Here is a 5,494-nt window from a genome sequence, read left to right as displayed (position 1 = left end):
GGGAGGGGCTGTGGGGATGTATAGGTAGGAGGGGTGTGTGGCTGGGCGGGGCTGTGGGGATGTATAGGTAGGAGGGGTGTGTGGCTGGGCGGGGCTGTGGGGATGTATAGGTAGGAGGGGTGTGTGGCTGGCAGGGGCTGTGGGGATGTATAGGTAGGAGGGGCTGTGGGGATGTATAGGTAGGAGGGGCTGTGGGGATGTATAGGTAGGAGGGGCTGTGTGGCTGGGAGGGGCTGTGGGGATGTATAGGTAGGAGGGGCTGTGTGGCTGGGCGGGGCTGTGGGGATGTATAGGTAGGAGGGGTGTGTGGCTGGGCGGGGCTGTGGGGATGTATAGGTAGGAGGGGTGTGTGGCTGGCAGGGGCTGTGGGGATGTATAGGTAGGAGGGGCTGTGGGGATGTATAGGTAGGAGGGGTGTCTGGCTGGGAGGGGCTGTGGGGATGTATAGGTAGGAGGGGCTGTGTGGCTGGGAGGGGCTGTGGGGATGTATAGGTAGGAGGGCTGTGTGGCTGGGAGGGGCTGTGGGGATGTATAGGTAGGAGGGGCTGTGTGGCTGGGAGGGGCTGTGGGGATGTATAGGTAGGAGAGGCTGTGTGGCTGGCAGGGGCTGTGGGGATGTATAGGTAGGAGGGGTGTGTGGCTGGCAGGGGCTGTGGGGATGTATAGGTAGGAGGGGCTGTGTGGCTGGGCGGGGCTGTGGGGATGTATAGGTAGGAGGGGCTGTGTGGCTGGCAGGGGCTGTGGGGATGTATAGGTAGGAGGGGCTGTGTGGCTGGGAGGGGCTGTGGGGATGTATAGGCAGGAGGGGCTGTGTGGCTGGCAGGGGCTGTGGGGATGTATAGGTAGGAGGGGCTGTGTGGCTGGCAGGGGCTGTGGGGATGTATAGGTAGGAGAGGCTGTGTGGCTGGGAGGGGCTGTGGGGATGTATAGGTAGGAGGGGCTGTGTGGCTGGCAGGGGCTGTGGGGATGTATAGGTAGGAGAGGCTGTGTGGCTGGGAGGGGCTGTGGGGATGTATAGGTAGGAGGGGCTGTGTGGCTGGCAGGGGCTGTGGGGATGTATAGGTAGGAGGGCTGTGTGGCTGGCAGGGGCTGTGGGGATGTATAGGTAGGAGGGGCTGTGTGGCTGGCAGGGGCTGTGGGGATGTATAGGTAGGAGGGCTGTGTGGCTGGCAGGGGCTGTGGGGATGTATAGGTAGGAGGGGCTGTGTGGCTGGCAGGGGCTGTGGGGATGTATAGGTAGGAGGGGCTGTGTAGTTGGAGGGGCTGTGGGGATGTATAGGCAGGAGGGGCTGTGTGGCTGGGAGGGGCTGTGGGGATGTATAGGCAGGAGGGGCTGTGTGGCTGGCAGGGGCTGTGGGGATGTATAGGTAGGAGGGGCTGTGTGGCTGGGAGGGGCTGTGGGGATGTATAGGTAGGAGGGGCTGTGTGGCTGGGAGGGGCTGTGGGGATGTATAGGTAGGAGGGGCTGTGTGGCTGGGAGGGGCTGTGGGGATGTATAGGTAGGAGGGCTGTGTGGCTGGCAGGGGCTGTGGGGATGTATAGGTAGGAGGGGCTGTGTGGCTGGGAGGGGCTGTGGGGATGTATAGGTAGGAGGGGCTGTGTGGCTGGGAGGGGCTGTGGGGATGTATAGGTAGGAGGGCTGTGTGGCTGGGAGGGGCTGTGGGGATGTATAGGTAGGAGGGGCTGTGTGGCTGGGAGGGGCTGTGGGGATGTATAGGTAGGAGGGGTGTGTGGCTGGGAGGGGCTGTGGGGATGTATAGGTAGGAGGGGCTGTGTGGCTGGCAGGGGCTGTGGGGATGTATAGGTAGGAGGGGTGTGTGGCTTGGAGGGGCTGTGGGGATGTATAGGTAGGAGGGGTGTGTGGCTGGGAGGGGCTGTGGGGATGTATAGGTAGGAGGGGCTGTGTGGCTGGGAGGGGCTGTGGGGATGTATAGGTAGGAGGGGTGTGTGGCTGGGAGGGGCTGTGGGGATGTATAGGTAGGAGGGGCTGTGTGGCTGGCAGGGGCTGTGGGGATGTATAGGTAGGAGGGGCTGTCTGGCTGGCAGGGGCTGTGGGGATGTATAGGTAGGAGGGGTGTGTGGCTGGCAGGGGCTGTGGGGATGTATAGGTAGGAGGGGCTGTGTGGCTGGGAGGGGCTGTGGGGATGTATAGGTAGGAGGGGCTGTGTGGCTGGGCGGGGCTGTGGGGATGTATAGGTAGGAGGGGCTGTGTGGCTGGGAGGGGCTGTGGGGATGTATAGGTAGGAGGGCTGTGTGGCTGGCAGGGGCTGTGGGGATGTATAGGTAGGAGGGCTGTGTGGCTGGCAGGGGCTGTGGGGATGTATAGGTAGGAGGGGCTGTGTGGCTGGGAGGGGCTGTGGGGATGTATAGGTAGGAGGGGCTGTGTGGCTGGGAGGGGCTGTGGGGATGTATAGGTAGGAGGGGTGTGTGGCTGGGAGGGGCTGTGGGGATGTATAGGTAGGAGGGGCTGTGGGGATGTATAGGCAGGAGGGGCTGTGTGGCTGGGAGGGGCTGTGGGACGTATAGGTAGGAGGGGTGTGTGGCTGGGAGGGGCTGTGGGGATGTATAGGTAGGAGGGGCTGTGTGGCTGGGAGGGGCTGTGGGGATGTATAGGTAGGAGGGGCTGTGTGGCTGGGAGGGGCTGTGGGGATGTATAGGTAGGAGGGCTGTGTGGCTGGGCGGGGCTGTGGGGATGTATAGGTAGGAGGGGCTGTGTGGCTGGCAGGGGCTGTGGGGATGTATAGGTAGGAGGGGCTGTGTGGCTGGGAGGGGCTGTGGGGATGTATAGGTAGGAGGGGTGTGTGGCTGGGCGGGGCTGTGGGGATGTATAGGTAGGAGGGGTGTGTGGCTGGGCGGGGCTGTGGGGATGTATAGGTAGGAGGGGTGTGTGGCTGGCAGGGGCTGTGGGGATGTATAGGTAGGAGGGGCTGTGGGGATGTATAGGTAGGAGGGGCTGTGTGGCTGGGAGGGGCTGTGGGGATGTATAGGTAGGAGGGGCTGTGTGGCTGGGCGGGGCTGTGGGGATGTATAGGTAGGAGGGGTGTGTGGCTGGGCGGGGCTGTGGGGATGTATAGGTAGGAGGGGTGTGTGGCTGGCAGGGGCTGTGGGGATGTATAGGTAGGAGGGGCTGTGGGGATGTATAGGTAGGAGGGGTGTGTGGCTGGGAGGGGCTGTGGGGATGTATAGGTAGGAGGGGCTGTGTGGCTGGGAGGGGCTGTGGGGATGTATAGGTAGGAGGGCTGTGTGGCTGGGAGGGGCTGTGGGGATGTATAGGTAGGAGGGGCTGTGTGGCTGGGAGGGGCTGTGGGGATGTATAGGTAGGAGAGGCTGTGTGGCTGGCAGGGGCTGTGGGGATGTATAGGTAGGAGGGGCTGTGTGGCTGGCAGGGGCTGTGGGGATGTATAGGTAGGAGGGGCTGTGTGGCTGGGAGGGGCTGTGGGGATGTATAGGTAGGAGGGGTGTGTGGCTGGGAGGGGCTGTGGGGATGTATAGGTAGGAGGGGTGTGTGGCTGGGCGGGGCTGTGGGGATGTATAGGTAGGAGGGGTGTGTGGCTGGCAGGGGCTGTGGGGATGTATAGGTAGGAGGGGTGTGTGGCTGGCAGGGGCTGTGGGGATGTATAGGTAGGAGGGGCTGTGTGGCTGGGAGGGGCTGTGGGGATGTATAGGTAGGAGGGCTGTGTGGCTGGCAGGGGCTGTGGGGATGTATAGGTAGGAGGGGCTGTGTGGCTGGGAGGGGCTGTGGGGATGTATAGGTAGGAGGGGTGTGTGGCTGGCAGGGGCTGTGGGGATGTATAGGTAGGAGGGGTGTGTGGCTGGCAGGGGCTGTGGGGATGTATAGGTAGGAGGGGCTGTGTGGCTGGGAGGGGCTGTGGGGATGTATAGGTAGGAGGGCTGTGTGGCTGGCAGGGGCTGTGGGGATGTATAGGTAGGAGGGGCTGTGTGGCTGGGAGGGGCTGTGGGGATGTATAGGTAGGAGGGGCCGTGTGGCTGGCAGGGGCTGTGGGGATGTATAGGTAGGAGGGGTGTGTGGCTGGGAGGGGCTGTGGGGATGTATAGGTAGGAGGGGCTGTGGGGATGTATAGGTAGGAGGGGTGTGTGGCTGGGCGGGGCTGTGGGGATGTATAGGTAGGAGGGGCTGTGTGGCTGGCAGGGGCTGTGGGGATGTATAGGTAGGAGGGGCTGTGTGGCTGGCAGGGGCTGTGGGACGTATAGGTAGGAGGGGCTGTGGGGATGTATAGGTAGGAGGGGCTGTGTGGCTGGCAGGGGCTGTGGGGATGTATAGGTAGGAGGGGTGTGTGGCTGGGCGGGGCTGTGGGGATGTATAGGTAGGAGGGGCTGTGTGGCTGGGAGGGGCTGTGGGGATGTATAGGTAGGAGGGGCTGTGTGGCTGGCAGGGGCTGTGGGGATGTATAGGTAGGAGGGGTGTGTGGCTGGGAGGGGCTGTGGGGATGTATAGGTAGGAGGGGCTGTGGGGATGTATAGGTAGGAGGGGTGTGTGGCTGGGCGGGGCTGTGGGGATGTATAGGTAGGAGGGGCTGTGTGGCTGGCAGGGGCTGTGGGGATGTATAGGTAGGAGGGGCTGTGTGGCTGGCAGGGGCTGTGGGACGTATAGGTAGGAGGGGCTGTGGGGATGTATAGGTAGGAGGGGCTGTGTGGCTGGCAGGGGCTGTGGGGATGTATAGGTAGGAGGGGTGTGTGGCTGGGCGGGGCTGTGGGGATGTATAGGTAGGAGGGGTGTGTGGCTGGGAGGGGCTGTGGGGATGTATAGGTAGGAGGGGTGTGTGGCTGGGAGGGGCTGTGGGGATGTATAGGTAGGAGGGGCTGTGTGGCTGGGAGGGGCTGTGGGGATGTATAGGTAGGAGGGGCTGTGTGGCTGGCAGGGGCTGTGGGGATGTATAGGTAGGAGGGGTGTGTGGCTGGGAGGGGCTGTGGGGATGTATAGGTAGGAGGGGCTGTGGGGATGTATAGGTAGGAGGGGTGTGTGGCTGGGCGGGGCTGTGGGGATGTATAGGTAGGAGGGGCTGTGTGGCTGGCAGGGGCTGTGGGGATGTATAGGTAGGAGGGGCTGTGTGGCTGGCAGGGGCTGTGGGGATGTATAGGTAGGAGGGGTGTGTGGCTGGGAGGGGCTGTGGGGATGTATAGGTAGGAGGGGTGTGTGGCTGGGAGGGGCTGTGGGGATGTATAGGTAGGAGGGGTGCGGAGGCTGTAGAGACGCAGGGTGATGATCACGGGTGGCTCTGGCTCTCTCCGACCTTCCCTGGGTCTTGCCCAGCCTCTGGCGAAGGCTCCGCCGCCGTGTGCCGGGGCGAGCTAGGACCCGGCGGCTCAGACACGCCGCGCCAGTGGTGGGGCCTGGGTCTGTCTCCGCCCCGCCCCCTTCTCCTGGCCGTCCAGTCCGATCCCTTGTCGGCTGTTTCCGAAGCTGGTGGGGAGCCGAGCGCCTTCGGCAGTTTCCGGGATTCAAGGGGAGCCACCCGAACGTTTCCGGCCATTC

The sequence above is a fragment of the Caretta caretta genome, chromosome 3 (assembly GCF_965140235.1).
Source record: "Caretta caretta isolate rCarCar2 chromosome 3, rCarCar1.hap1, whole genome shotgun sequence".
In the NCBI taxonomy this organism is placed as follows: domain Eukaryota; kingdom Metazoa; phylum Chordata; order Testudines; family Cheloniidae; genus Caretta; species Caretta caretta.
This window is presented reverse-complemented; position numbering follows the sequence as displayed.